This window comes from Misgurnus anguillicaudatus, chromosome 11 (assembly GCF_027580225.2).
Source record: "Misgurnus anguillicaudatus chromosome 11, ASM2758022v2, whole genome shotgun sequence".
In the NCBI taxonomy this organism is placed as follows: Eukaryota; Metazoa; Chordata; class Actinopteri; order Cypriniformes; family Cobitidae; genus Misgurnus; species Misgurnus anguillicaudatus.
Window position 1 is genome coordinate 22520029 of NC_073347.2, and position 16396 is coordinate 22536424.

A 16396-nucleotide genomic window follows, 5' to 3' on the forward strand; every position below is an offset into this window, starting at 1 on the left:
AAAACATAAAAAATCCATAATTTGATTTTCAAAGATTTATTATAAAAACGAATGATTTTTCCACAAAGTGCAATAAATCCATGACAAGTTTTTTTTCAAAATGCTATAAAATTATTGAATCAATATAAATATAAATATAAATGTGCCTTCATCTTTGCCATGTTATATTCATTTAGTTGACTAGTGGTATACACTGATTAAAAAGAAACATTAATGGCATTAACTAAAACACTTACTTTGTCATATTGAGAACACTTGTCATTGCTGCAGTTATACTTGGGACGTTGTCGCTTAACATTTATCACAGCGATCAGCTGTAAAATGTTTTGGTCCTGCCCGATTTTCGTTGGCTTTGCGTAAAATAATGGAAAGATTTATTGCATTCTGCAGAAAAGAATGACTGCAGAATTTACTTTTAAATACACTGATTTTGGCAGTAACTCGTTTATCGCGTTTTGGAACCAAACTCTTCATATATACTTTCCCACAACAAAAACAGACGCCTACATCATTTTAGAAAATGTAAATATTTGTAAAAAAAAAATAGGCAAATTAGGACACAGCAAATGTCTACATTTTAATCCCATCCTTTCCATCTACCGTTATGTCAGTTTCCTTTCATTTTCTGACACTTTTGCACTCATCAACCTTCCTCGTTTCCACCTGTGAGGCCTGTAAGATTCTCCTCTGACAGACAGGTGTGATAGTGTGAACCAGCTGCCCCAGAGGGGGATAGAGCCTGACCCCAAACTGTGATACTCCAGGGCTGTTCAACCGGGTGCTCAGTGCCCATCAGGCCTCATCATCTTTATTTGCAGATTACTGTATGTTTTCATTTTGTCAAGACTTTAGCACGGAGGATAAAGCTATGAATCATAAGACTAATGGGTGTTTGGGGAAAATCAAGGGTGCACTTTACCTTCAAAAGCAGAGGTGCATCTAGCTTGGCAGTACATATATTATTTTTATTACTATGGTAAACATTTGTTTAGATTATTAGTAGCCTTGACATAAGTATGTGTCCTTGTGTATTCATCTGTGGGGTGGGGGACATCTTATTGTTTTTTGCCTTCTGGAATTCTTCATGGTAAGATGGGGGAGCCTTCCGCAATGAAAAGTCTGGCTTGAAGAAGGTCTGTTGCTATGATGTATATTCGTGACCTGCCTGAGGTTGCGTTGAAATTTTATCGTACTAAACCAGAGCAGGTGCCTTGGAGCTTATAGGGAAAGTGTTATCCAAAAAATGTCTTATCATTTCATAAATTTGCTACTGGTTCCCATCAGTGGTATACTTAAAGGTCATTACTATGGTGACCATATCGCTCATTTGATCTTCCCTAGGTAACTGCTCAGGTCTAATCCTTTTCTTCCTATAGGGAGACTATTATTACTGTAAATCCTATCCTCACTATGGAAAGCATTAAGCCAAATGCCATTTACTGGTGAATGTTGGAAACCAGACAACGGTCATTTTGATCCCCTAGAAGGTCTTGGCAGCACACTTGGGTTTTTGCACATTGTTCTATGAACTATGTGGCATTAAATCTTCACAATTACCTTTTGCAGTAGAGCAGCATCTTAAATGATGATACGCTCTTAGTAAATTTGTGCAACGTATTTGTTGTGTTTGGTAACTACTCCCTCCACTGTGTAGAACAAACTTTTGGCTTGATGTGTTGCGATCAATTACCAATATGTATGTACAGTAAATATTTCCAGCTTAGTGTTTAAAAAATGCCATTTAGCTGGTGTTTCTGGTCACACAGTCTGGATAAAAGGATATGGGAAATTATTTGAAAGTGTTTATTTTGCTTTCATCATATCAAATGTTGGAACACAAGAATGTGGTGGAAAAGTATGTGATATGATGTCTGTGTTTGCGCGTGTGCTGTGCCAGACTGGCAGGTCTGGGTTCAGCCCACGGTCACTGGATCTGGGGTCTCCGGGTCTCGGGTCTTTTTGAAAAAGATCTATGAAGCAGAATTAAAGTGATCTACCTCCGGACTGAGGACCCAGGGCTTTTGGAACCAGGAAAGGGAGTGGGCACAGAGACAGGAGGGTGGGGGGAGAAGGGAATAAGTTCAGGAAAAGGGGGTGGATGGGGTGTAGGAAGAATTAGAGTTATGCATAATCAGTCAGGCCTCAGCCACTTTGAAATGAAACTAAATAGTCTGCTGTGGAGAGCTCATACATTCAAGTATAAGCACTGTAGTGAAGATATTTAAAGAAGCAGAATTCAACGGAGTTGAAACTTGAGAATAAAAAATAACCCTAATTTTTCATTTTCACTTCGTGATCATGTAAACAAAATCTGCAGAAGTATGGAATCAAGAATTACTAAATTTGAAGCTTTTTAAGTCATGCAATTTATTTGAATGTTTGAATGTTTCAAGATAACTGTTTTATCACTGGAGTTTTATTTAGCTCATTATCACAAAGTCTGCAAGGTAACAGTTTTTATATAACATGAAAACAGTGGATTCCCATGGTTTACAATCGTGAGATGCTAAAAATAGTAGTTTAGTTTAATTATTTTTCTCACGTGCTATTTCACACTTTAGACACTGACAAATCTTTCATCCCTGCAGGCGACTCGCTTTCAACAATTAAATACTTTCTGACCTGTCAGAGAAGGGTTTTTGAAGATCCATTGCTGAAGATCCTTTTGAAAGGTATAATCATTTGGTTTTACATGTGATAATTATTTTAGATTAATATTATTTGCAGCATAGTAAGTCTGACACATTTCAGAGAAACCATTTATTTTATTATTAAAAGACTTATTCTTCAACACTACAAAAAGAAAAAGATTTCAACCTTAGTATTTCATTCCCCAGTGAAAATTTCTTATGAATTTTTATTTAGTTTTAAGGGGAAAGCTTTGTAGGCAAATTATTCAATATTTGGTCAATTAAAATCAAATCATTAAACAAGACTTAAAGGTGCAATGTGCAGTGGCGGCTCGTGACTGCTCTTTTGAGGGACGCAAATTCAAAATATGTGTTCGGAGTGTCATGTGTGTTGTCATGTGAACCATGTGCATCACGTGTTCAAAATAAGTGCCTACTGCACACGCGTCAAATCCGTTTATGATAAAAGAAACACTCACGTTCACGCAACACACTCCCTTAACAGTAAACTCTGATTACACATGAGATTATGCGAGTATCTGTCAAACACGACCACCTCTTTTATCATAAACCCTTTAGACGCGTCTGCAGCAGGCACTTATTTTGACAAGACACGTGATGCACATAGGTTCACTCGATGCACCGAACACATATTTTGAAATTACGAACCACACATGTTGTGACGAACTTAGCATCGTGCACCCTGAAAAAAAAGTCACTGGCCACCACCAGCAATGTGTAACTGTTACAAGTATTTTTTGACAGAAATGCAATATAATATACATAACTATATTATCAGTTGTGTATAAGACCTTAAATAATGAACTGTATTATTTTTATTACCTTAAAATGAGACGTTTTACTGTTCTAGATGTTCTAGCGCGTTTCATCCCTACGTTGTCTCAGACGACAACATGTTTGTCCTGTGGCAGCTACCGTATCTTCTCATTGCATTTCGAAACTGAGGTTGATTGCAATTCGCAAGATGCCGCTAAAAACCCACACTGTACCTTTAATAATTTTTGTCACCTTGTTTCTAGGAATATCAACATTTTTCTGGAAAACAAAGTTCTCCACTTTTTAAAAAAATGCAATTGCGCAACACTCCTGATTGACAACTAGGAGTACCAATAGTCTTGATGATCCACCTGGAAAAAGAACATCCTCCGCAATACCTTTAAAATAATACATTTATAAAACACACAAAGTCTCTGTATATAATAATAAGTGTGCAACATGAGACACTGGAACAACATGGAAGATCCTTGTTGTTCATCCCCTTCTGGACCAGACTGAATTTCAGCAATTAGGAAATGCAAAAATGCATCCCCATCCGTTACACCCTAGAGTCATTATGTTATATTGAATTAAATATTTTAATTGAAATCATATAAATTGCCTACAAATAAATAAAATAAATCATTCCACTATTCATCGATCAAGTAATGGCTAAGCACTGTGTCCAAAATAATGAAAATGCCCACATATGCACTGTACAATTCGCTGCCAATCAAAGTCTTCAACAGTAATATCGCTTGTATGTATGTTTTTACCAGACTAAACTTGCAGTTTAGTGAGAATTAAATATTAAGGACATTTTAGCCACTTTAAAATCAACTAGAAAAAGCAAAAAATACAGTGGAGTGAAGCAAAGCTCCCAACCAAAACCAACTTGCACCACTGCACCCTGGGGCAGGGGCAGACTCACTCAGCCATGTCATGCAACTTGGACAATTAGTCTTGGAAACAAATTTCAACTGATATAATTGAACATTCTGTCCTAACGAAGATCCTTCACATTGTAACTAGTGAGGCGCTAATTGAAGAGAGGTGGAAGTGGAGGCCGTGAAGGGGTTCAAGTTTCTGAAGGCCAAGCCTTCCATCATAGACTGTCAAGTTATACCTTTCCCTAGCGACGTTTTCTTTGCCTTTGTTTTAGGCAGTTAATTGTGTTTCCCGAGCCTTTGCATTTTTTTATCCTTTATTGTTTTCTGTTACAGAGCGAGAGTTTAACAGAGAATGAGGTCCACATTAAAGCAGGAGAGATTGACACTGCAGGTACTGTAGAGTCCAACTCAGGAAGGGTCCGGATGGTGGGGGGTTATTCGGTTTAGTTGGAGCACAGGTCGTGTTGGGGTTTCCGTTGAGAGATGCAGTGGATTGAGGAGAAAGTGGGAAAGTGGGGGGGAGACAGGAGGTCACTCCGAAATCAGTTCAGGGGATAATAGGGGAGCAAATTGGTTTTGACAAGTTTGTGGAGGTGGAAGTAATTCTGTTCTTTAAAGAGAAGGGCGCAAACACAGGAATACCATGAGATAATAATGGGAGCTGGTGGAAAGGGGGAGAGATGGGCCTTAGGCCAAAGTTTGAGGCCTGGCTCCGGGTACACTGGGAGAGAAGAGCTCACAACAGACGGAGGCATGGAACAGCGGCTGCCAGGTGCCATAATGGAGGAGGCACAGCTGGGTATGTTCTTAACCGTCCAACTGTGACTATCCGACTGCTAGATGACTCATGTCTTGGCCTATAAATGAGTTTGTTGAAGCACAAGTCCGCATGTAAGATCTTCTTTTACCTGTCAGAGGATATGCTTAGCTGGTCATCTTCATACTGATTCCTTTTGTATTGCAATACCACATCAATTGGGTGTATTTGAGCACAATCACCAGGTTACTGTGGGACATTATTCTGCTGGCTTTCATCATACGGACAGAGCCCTGTTTGAATCAACCACTGACTGACTGCAGAGAGTTGAGCATAAGCCTCCCTGAAATATTTATCGGGTTTCAGGAAACTATTTTGTATAAAACACTGCTTTCCAAAGCCATTGTTAGCAAGCAAATTTACACTTATTTCAAGTGGACTCTCTAGGGTATTGAAGTACAAAGAAGTGCAGGCATTAAGTTGTGATGCACTTCCTAATGCAAGGTGTTTCTTCTTCTACTGGCTAAATGGAAGAAGATGGGTGGAACAGAAAGCTTCAACAGAAATGCATCTACTGTAGTGCTCCTGCATATCCATAAAAAACACTATTGAAAGTCACACACAGAGGATGACTCACATCCATTCAGTTCTCCTCAATTGTACAGTTAGATCCTACAAACTCAAATCAATACCATTCTCTTGTTTAAGTATGTGAGGATTTGCATTTAAACCGTAATTAAAAGTTTTCCTGACAAATGTGATTTCACCCCGGGTTCCTCTTCAGCATGTATACACTCTTGTCTCCTACCCACTCGGTTCAACCAGTGACTGCAGTGGGCTGGTAGATCTTGCAGAGCTGGTAGACAATGACAGACCTTGGCAGACAGTTACGCGATGATATATTCAGACTCCTGTCATTAGTACGTTTCTATCTATGATGCGCTTCCACTCTTGGCTTTTTTGCTTGCATTAGAAAAGTCTGCCATTCCGTTGGGCTTGTCTTGTGTTTGCAATGCCTGTTGAGTGGGCTGACATTGCACTTAATGAGAAACTGCTATTTTATGAAGACTCCCCTCACATAACCCTGATAAGGGCCAGCTGTTACATTGCTGTAAGCAGTTTGGATGGGTCATATGTTACCGGAAGAACTGTTTCTGTAAATCAACACTGATTGTACCTCCCTTTAATCTTTTAGAAATGTACCTTTACATTTTTGTTTTTATGCTTTACAGTGCTACTTAAGCTGGATGAGCATGGTGCTTCCAACGGAAAACGTTATGGCTTCGATTTCCAAGGAATGGATGGACTGATAAGATGTATTAAGTAAAATTAGGCGATTTGAAGAATAGTAGCAGCCAAATTTGTAAATGTTTCACCAAAATGTTTTGTAGCTAGGTGTTCCTGTAGCTTATAGCGCTTTTCCATTGAATAGTACCCCACAGTTTGGTTTGGGTTAGGTTGTGTTAGCTCACCTCAGTTTGGCTTGGTTAGCTTTTTCATCGAGTTTAGTAACACTATGGAGTGGGAGGGATTATAGGCGTGTGGTTATATTTGCCCTGCCTACTGCTGGGACACATGTGAGAGCGTCGTTGTACATTGATACATTCATTTATTTCTAAGTGCGCCACAAAATTAAAATTGACCACCACAAATAGATGTTTGCACATTGCGTTAATCAATACCTCTACAGTTTCTGTAGAAACACCCATGGCTTCAGTCGACACGCTCCGTTGAGTCTCATTTAAGTTGCATTTAAGCATATATGCGGACGTGCGCATTGCGAATGTGCCGCCGCAAACTGTTTTGCTGATTCTCAGCCTGTGGATGTTTTTCATTGCTAAAAGGGAGTTTGGCAACTTACAGCAAAGCACAAATAACAACAAGTTTACTCGAGACACTGCAAGCTAGCATAAGGGTAAAGCTAATCTTTTACATAGCGATGACGCTGGTAGTGACGATTCTCTCAGACCAATCAGTGATCTACAGTGTTTTCGCGTCACGTTTTGGTATCAGCTCGGATCGCTTGGAACCCCGATCGAGGTGGTACTAAAAAAAGTGTTGGGTACTACGTCCTGCACTCAGTGGAAAAGCTCCCAAAAGTAAACTGACCCGACCCAAACAAACCAAACTGTGGCGTATTATGCAATGGAAAAGCGCCATTAGTTGCAGAACAACTCAAAGGTCATGGGTTCAAACCTCCAGGGAAGACACTGCACTGTAAGTTGCTTTGGATGAAAGTTGCTGCCAAATGCACAAATGTAAAATTTAAAGCAGGAAATTTGGGATTGAAGAAAGGAGATTGGGGGCAACAGCGACACCTCTGAAAAATACAAATTAGGTTAGTTGCTGTTTTTTGGAACATAGTCGTGGTCAGCACCCACTAGTGTTGTAGTCATGACCAAGACCAAGACATGCCGAGACAGAGACAAGACCAAGACTTTAAAGGGTCGAGACCGAGTCAAGACCAAGACCAAGACAGGCTGAGACCAAGTCAAGACCAAGACCAGTGCAAGTCACTGCATTAAAACACTTATAATAAAATGTGGAATATGCATGATTAGGCACTTCTTGTCTGTGTGTGTGCGTGCATGCGTGTGTGTGTGTGTGTGTGTGTGTGTGTGTGTGTGTGTGTGTGTTTGTGTGTGTGTGTGTTTGCCATCAGAGAAGTTGGTAAAATAATCAAAGGCATTGCAGATATGTGGGAATTTATCTTTGTCTATAAGCAAATAAAAGTGAACAAACACTAAAGAGCTGAAATCAACTTAGCCATTTAATCTGAACTGTCTTTTCATGGCTTGCCATCCACTTAACACAATGCAGGTGTTTTTAGTAATAAAATTTGAAAAACTATCATTGGGAGAAACTTAAACAATGCTTAAATAATGCCAACATCATATGCCAAACCTGAATAAACTGCATAAAATTAATGATAAAAATAAATTTGTGATGTGTACTGCAAAAAATGATTTTCAAGAAAAAATGTTCTTAGTATTTTTGTCTTGTTTTCAGTAAAAATATCAAAAAATTCTTAAATTAAGATGCTTTTTCTTGAGCAAAACTACCCAAGAAAATAAGTCTAGTTTTTAGACCAAAAATGTCAAATTTAAGTGATTTTGTGAATAAAACAAGCTAAAAAATCTGCCAATGGGGTAAGCAAAAAAATCTTGAACCTTTTCCTAAACACTAAATTCAAGAAAAATTCAAGAAAATTTTGCTTACCCCATTGGCAGATTATTTTTGCTTGTTTTATGCACAAAATCACTTAAATTTTATATTTTTGCTCTAAAAACTAGACTTATTTTCTTGGGTCAGTTTGTTCATCAAGAAAAAGCATCTTAATCCAAGAATGTTTAGATATTTTTACTAAAAAAAAAAATACAAAAATACTAAGAATTTTTTTTCTTGAAAATCATTTTTTGCAGTGTGCCATCAGTTGTGGTCTTGACCGGTCTTGAAATAAAATTCTGAGTCCTCTTTGTCCGAGACCAAGACGAGACCGAGTAAAAATGCGGTCGATTCCAAGACGAGACCGAGACCTTTAAAAAGTGGTCTTGAGACTGGTCTTGAGACCGAGACCGGTCTCGAGAACTACAACACTAGAACTATGACTCAGTAGTGCTACATCATATGCTCTAACCACAAAGCCATAGTTTACGTTATTGGAAGTCTTGAAAAACCATTGAATCATTTAACATATCATGGCATTTCAGCATTTTAGAAAAAAATAAAACGAACGTGTTTGTCCTTATTCTTGACAGAAAAGCTAAACAGTCTTTCTAGTTCTCCTAATCTTGCTTCTTATAAATCCCGATCCTGATAAGTTGTCCATTTCCATTTATTCTCTGTTGCTGTATCCTCACCAAGTTAGTGGACCCTGTGAGAGTAGCTTTAAAACACAGTCAGCGGTCAGTTTCAGGAGGGGGAAAATATGGCCAAGACTTTCTAAGACTTTTTTCCTTCTCTTCCCCACCCGTTCTTGTTTTCTCAGACTGTAATCTTGGCAGCTCTGATGCATAGTGGTCACAGGTTTTGACAGCACACTGTAATGACCTAAGCTACTCTCTATAGGGGGGCACGAGGCTTTGTTGAAGCTGTGTGAGAAGAAAAGGGAAGAGGGCATGTAGCCTGGTTGAAGGGGAACATAGGGGTCGGGAAGCAGGGATTATTCTGCACTACTGCCTGAACCTGTGTGTAATTTTCCATAGCACCACTAGGGGTAGCAGCGTCACACATTCAGAGATGGACCAATTTTATCCCAACACTCGTCCCATGTCTTGGCCATCTATCTGCCTTGGTGTTTTTTCAGCTCGTGCATCACAAACTGCATGACTCATTCAAGAAATTGCACATTTGTAATTTTAATTCAATTAACACCATGTAACAAGGTTTTCGAAACTCGTGAAAAGTCGCAGTGACTCTACGTGTCATCTCAGGATGTGGTGTTATTACAGAAGGCTCATTTAATCAAAACATTCTTTATAAGTCTTTTTAATGTGCTCATTTTCATCCTCTCACTCACCCGAGTCAATGGACAAGGCTGATGTGTGTAACCTTAGTAACCTGGTGCGTTCAATGAGCTGTAATTTTAAAACGGTTTCGATGTTGGCAGCAGTCCTATTGTAAGATCACAGACACTTTAATGTGGTTGCGCATGTTATGTTTCACACAACTGATTCCCATAGATGAATGCTCTTGAGTCATACACTTTGAGTCAATAATAGAAAGATGTGATTGAGCATAATCTGCAAAATCAGAGGGCAATTTAATGATCAGCCTGTACTTTAATGTAGTTGTCAGTGCACAACTACACACCCACTAAAGTGGTGTTAAAATGAAGTTCATTTTTTCAATTATTATATAAACATTGCAAACATTTTAAAGATCAGAGTGCAAATAATGGCTTAGTGACATCTCAGAGAAGAAAACACATTCTGAATACTTCTCCCTTTGAGAATGTCAAAAATCCTGCCGTAATTTTGCTGAGAATCTCAATTAATGTGTCGCTAGCATTTTCCTCATATCTCTTTTTTGGCACAAATATGAAACATCGTTGTGATCCTGCCATTGGCTCCAAAGAAATAATTCTAGACAGGGTAGCTTTACTGCATCTTATGTACTACTATACAGTTTTTTATATTCATATATCATAATATGAATTTATGGTTTATAATGTTTTTATTGTTATTTTTGAAGAGCTCAGAATGTGTATATATACATTCAAATATATACAAAAGGAAAAAATTAGGCATGACCTGGCAAAGGGTTGGACATAAAATTTCAACAAGCAATGAAGAGAACATTAAACTAAAATATTTTTTGTGAGGAACAGACTTAAAGGAAGAGCTTACTTAAAATGAATAACTGTGCTATTAAATTCTTTTTATTTGTTTTTAATATGCTTTAAGACAAAACATTGAAGTTCATCATTCCACACCATTGCTGAGTATTTTCTCCATAAGACAGTCTCAAAACTGGTTTGAAATCACCTCAGTTTGCTACGTCACATACACGTAACCAATCACCTCAAAATAGTTGAACAAGTGGATCAGTAGTTTGAGACATATATATATATATATATATATATATATATATATATATATATGGATGCATAGGCGCAGTGCTGAAACGATTGCAGCACTGTTGCTTTTGCTCCATTTCTGTGACGTGAGCACACGCTGCTTACACGTGCAGTGTGAATGCTCTAACCTGTTAACATCAGCACTACTCTCAACATGCTGCAAACTCTCAACTCACATATGCATTGTGAAACTGGACTTAGCAGGTTTGTGTCTGCAACTGCTAAATATAGCATCTATGTCCATATATATTTATGGTCAGAGTTGGTGCGATGTAGTGGAGGTGGGGCTAATTTGCATATTCATATCTGTTGTCCTACTGGTGTGCTTGCCAGCGTTTCTTCAGCTATGTGCTTTGGTTGCTATGATACTTCTGTTGTGTTTATCAATTATTTTAATTATCTCGCCCCTGAGTGTTTCACCCAGAGTTTAACATGGTTTTACCACGCCCAGTGCTGAGCACCAAAAATGTTCAAATCTGGGTGAAACACTCAGGCGCTCACAACGGACATAACCCGCCAGCTGCTGCCGTATTGAAAAGCACGGCAATTCCATTGAAAAAAATTGAAAACATACGCCAGCCGCAGGCGTAAATGCCTAGGTGTATAATATTGAAGGGGTGGTTCATTGGTATTTCATGCATTCTGACTTATTAACACTGTTTAATAGTTGTTTCCTCATGCTAAACGTAGGCAAAGTGTCAAAAAAGCAGATGGGCGTGTTACAGAGTATTTCTGTGCCGAATGCACTTCGCCAGGGTTCGTACAAGTATTGGACATTTTTTTTCGATTACGGGTCCAGCTGACGTTTCAGAGGTTTCTATACGTATCACTTCTTTTTATGGGCATTTCCCCCGGAAAACCCCGCCCACCTGTCAATCAGCAGGAGGCGCTAGAACTTACAAACAGCACATCACACGACAGCTTTGTTTAATTTCAAAACTCAACAATGGCACGAAAGAAGAACTGTGTTTTTGGATGTAAGGAGAAGAAAGCCAGCCTTATGGCAACAATGGATATAGTTTATTATCAGGGTAGCAGTTGAGTTTTGCGTGTGTGTTTGATGCGCTGGATTTCATTGAAAGGTCCAACCGGGACATGAGTTGCATGCGGTAAGTAATGCTACGTACACACCAAACGCGGGACATCGCGTTACTCGCTCTAGATTACTCACAGGATTTAACTTTGCGTCATGCAAATTTTTCGCTCAAGTTGAAATTTTCAACTTGGGCGAAGACATGTTTGAGGCGAAAAGTGCGTGTTTTCGCGGTAAACGCACCGCCCATATCGCGTCATTCGCATCGCCACACGCGAGGACGCGTCTTTGCATTGACTTTGTGTGCAAAGTCTATTCGCGCAAATTGTTGAACTGAAGATTTCTGTCTTATGTTGGAAATAGGCATGTGCATATTATATAAATGACACGAACATGTAGTAAATCATAAGTTAAAGAGTGTTGTATAGTGTTGCATGACTCGTACTCCACCCGCGGTAGTAACTCCTCCTTCTTCATTTTTTCGTACGTTATCGGAAAGATTCGGTAAAGCTAATCTTTTTATTTTATAAATCTGATTAAACTAAAGACTCTTCGGAGATATAAAGGATGTTATTCTACTCTATAGGTACTTCAGAATAACATCAGATATGCAGAAACAGCGTGTATTATGTGAGCTTATTATGATGCTTAAAGATGAGTTTTAAGTGATAAAATTATCCACTACAGGGGGGATTTAAAATGAAGTGTCCTTTAATAATGGTTTCTCTATTACTTTTTTTTCTACTATTGACAGCGACCCCAGTTGAACCAGGAAGCCAATGAAAAACAAAAATAAGGGTGCACCTCTGGGAAGAGGCAGGAGGAAAACCTGTCTAAATTGCCCCGACAATTACCACCACACACACCAGGTACGTGGATATACACAGCAAACATTTATGTGGTGCAAATGCGTTTGCCCTTTTTTATTTAGACTCATGATTTCACATTCAGTGCTAAATAGGTTGAAAACATCTCTGCTTATATATTTAAAGTTCGGATGGAAGGAATGTTTTATCACCGTGAAATCAACGGGTGAGGGTAGGGGCGGAGTGCTGTGCGGTAGCACATTTTTAGCTAATTGGACAGCATAAAGCGTATCTTAAAACTGAAATGTTCTCAATGTGGGCCACCATCTAATTATTTAACCTCCAATCTTGCTGTGTTTGACGCTTGGGGCATATGCATTAAAAATCGTAATGAAAAAGTTTGCCAGTTACAGAAACAGAAACGAAGGGCTTATAATTGTGGAAATTCATTATGAATGATTTAATTACATTCTGCTTTATCACATTCCAAACAGCAAGAGGACCTCAAAGGTGAGGCCACACTGTCAGTGCAGTGGAAATTAATTTCCGCCACTGAATGCCATGTTTGAGAAGATCTACAGATAATATAGAGTGAACCAGGTGTTTTCAGTTATTCTCGAATTGGCTAAATGTTTTGCTTTTGTTATTTTGGTAGAAAAGTTGAGTGGTGCTAGTACACTAAGCAGGGCCGGCACCGCGGGTCGCCCCTCACCGGCACTATTCTGCCCCCTCAGATCACCATTAATGTTGAATAGGATTTTAATGATAAAATGAACAACACAAAAATGCATACCTACAAATTAGCACAACACTGAACACTCAGACCCAGAGGTAGTGGCTCTGGGTCTGAGTGTTCAGTGTTGTGCTAATTTGTAGGTATGCATTTTTTTGTTGTTGTTGTATATAGTAAGATTGTTTAGAGCTCTGTACGCTGCTCACTATAGGTGCAGTTTTTGTAGTTGCATTACTGAGATGTTTGTTTATAACGCGTTAAAACTTAAAGGGACAATAAGTAGGATTTACTCCCATCTAGTGGTGAAATTGTATTTTGCATTCAAACGAATAGTGCTCTCTAGCGCCTCGTTTTTTCCAAATGCGTGTTGCAACTTTGGTAGCCGTTATGTAATCACTGATCTCCTTGTTCGTTTCAGCTAGTTAACATGTTCTGAATGAAAACACCTTGTGGAAACACGTTGGTAGGCTTGTGCTTTTTGTCCCTCTCTGCTATTATAGTTTATGAATACGGTGGTACGACATGGAAGCCCCCTTGGACTTATGGAATGTAAGTAAAGAGAAGAAATTCTAAGCTTACAAAGAAAAGTCAGATCACTGGCAGAGGTCATTTGACACCAACTAGGACATATTATGAATAAAGACATTGATTTTGATTAATACAACACTTAAAATCCTACTAACTGTCTCTTTATGGAACGTACCAAGGCTATATGTATTTTTTATCTGGGAGAATTATATGCATTCATGTGATTGTCCCCCCCCCCCCTCTTAGTATTTCAGACGCCCCCTCATCAGCGCTCGGCTATGACCATACGTGCCATTTTCAAGGACGCGTCCTGGCCAGGATTTGGGGTGCATCTTTTGGAAGTCGTATTTGACGCGTCCCGGAAAAATGGCACATATGGTCACCCTATTGTACACCAATCTTTAAAATTTAAGTCTGATTAAAGGGCCGTTCACATTATAACGATAACTATAATGTTAACTATAACGATAAATATATTAGCGTCCACATCATAACGATAACTTTATTCTAATTTGCTCACACTCGTGGCATTTGTGCAAATCACTTGCCCTTAATGGCTTTAACTAATATTGGATGTTTCTTGTAATAAAAACTTTTGCAATTGTTGCAAAAGTGTCACTGAATATGTAAATATGCATTGCATTTGCACAGTGTGTAACCAGCAGATGTATTCAACACACTGCGCACACACAATTTCGCAACTCTAAACAGTGAATCAAGTAGTTTGGCGCAGTCAGTGATTTTTGGAAATCAAATGCTATAGCAGTACAGCCTGTCCTGTATTCTGTCTGATCATAGCACAAACAAACAGCAAGTCTCAGTCCCACTCACAGTCATTTTTTTTAAACTAATAGAGAACACCCATTGAAGGTTGAAGCTTTCAGTGGTTGGAGTTCAGTGCTGAATGTCACAGATTTCATACTGGCAAGCTTTTAAGCGATTCCAACAGTGCCATTAGTGGCAAAAAACATGTTGGTGAAATCATTCAAAAAGCGTACCAAGACTCAAATATGGCCTCAAAAACAGCAGTTATCACCACTGGGTCGTGTGTGTGTGTATGCAAGGCAGTGGTAACTTGTCATTTTGGCTGAATCACTTCTGCCATATTGATATGAATGAAAGGAGAGTCTGACTCAGAAACTCACAATAAAGTGGATGCCAGTGAACTTGTGTAAGTGTCACACAGTTGAGCCTGTGAGAGAAATGGAGAGGCACCACATATGTACTATGGTGAAAGACATTTGCAAGTTATGTACGACTTAAAAGGGTTGTGTTTGTGTGAATAAGTTTTAAGTGGATTGACCAAAAGGGGAAAAATTAGGCATGACCCGGGCAGATGGATGGAGAGAGAGTTTCAGAAAGTGATGAAGAGAACATTAGGCTTGAGCGGTAAAACAAAATAAAGTTTGTTTGTGTTTATTACACAAAGCTATCATGTTTTATGGTGCTAGTACATGCTCTCAAGTTTTAAACACTCAATAAATACTGGGTTCAAAAAGGGACAAACCCAACTATTGGGTTATATAACCAAGCATAGGTTAAATTACAACCCGATGTGTTGAGTGCGTCACTTTTTGACCCAACGCTTAAAGGAAAACTACACTGTTTTTCAATATTTTACTATGTTCTTACCTCAACTAAAATGAATTAACTGTGGGTTTACACCAGATGCGAGTTCAACGATTTGCGCGAGTAGATTACATACAAAGTCAATGCAAAGACGCAATCAGACCGTCCTCGAGTGGGGCGATGCGAATGACGCGATGTCGCGTTTGCTGTGAAAACACGCGCTATTCGCCTCAAAAGCGTCTTCGCCCAAGTTGAAAATATTCAACTCGAGCGAAAAATTTGCATGACACAAAGTTAAAGGACAGGTTCGGTGTTTTGCACTTGGGGCCCTGTTTTCGGATTGTTTGTGATGGGGTGGAGCGGTTTTGACTGGGGTTTCGACATTTGCGGCTGCCCCGAGACTTTTTGGGTGTTTGTGTTTCGGTTCCTACCTCTGCAGTGGGTTTGGTGGTGCACTGGAGCAATCCTTTTTGGGATGCATTGAACTTTCGTTTGCAGGGACGTGGGGCTTATCGAGTGGTCGGGGGTGTTCAGTGGTGTGCTCACACAAAAATCGCGTTAAAAGATGCTTTCCAACAGGTGTTTTAGCATTCGTTGTAAACTTGTGGACCTATTTTTCCAAACGCCTCACACCCGTACATTCTTCCGCTTAGAGCTTGAATAATAGACACTCCAGCCCAGTTGGTGGCGCTAATCCGCCATTGCCAATTGCAAGAATAGAAACAAAGTTCACGGAGTAATACCGTACCTCACAGCCCATCTAATACAAGTCAATGGAGTTGGCAAAAACTACGATAAAACCTGTTGGAGTGCGTATTTTGCAGCGATTTTTGTGTGGGCATGTCGGTGGGCACCCCTGGCCACTCGGTGAGTTTCACGTCTTTGTGGACGAGGGTTTGGTGCATTTTGGGAAGGATTGTTCCGGTGCACCATTGGACCCATTGTGGGGGTGGGAGCTGGGGCACAGGCGCCCGGGGATTCTCTGGGCAGCCGCATGTGTCGAGGTTTCGGTCAAAACCGTTCTGTTTCATCGTGGACAATCTGAAAACAGGGCTTTAATTGTAAAATACCGAACTTGTCCTTTAAATCCCGTGA

The 16396-nt window shown here is 39.5% G+C and overlaps 1 long non-coding RNA gene across 3 annotated transcripts in view; it reads left to right on the top strand.

Annotated features, from left to right (window-relative positions):
• Positions 1 to 16396, top strand: part of LOC129416550 (uncharacterized) — a 129067-nt gene that overhangs the window by 1920 nt on the left and 110751 nt on the right. For all 3 annotated transcript variants that reach the window (XR_012372293.1, XR_012372294.1, XR_012372295.1), the window contains exons 2-3: positions 2589 to 2672; positions 12420 to 12534. This is a non-coding gene — a long non-coding RNA (uncharacterized lncRNA). The remainder of the gene's footprint in view (positions 1 to 2588; positions 2673 to 12419; positions 12535 to 16396) is intronic.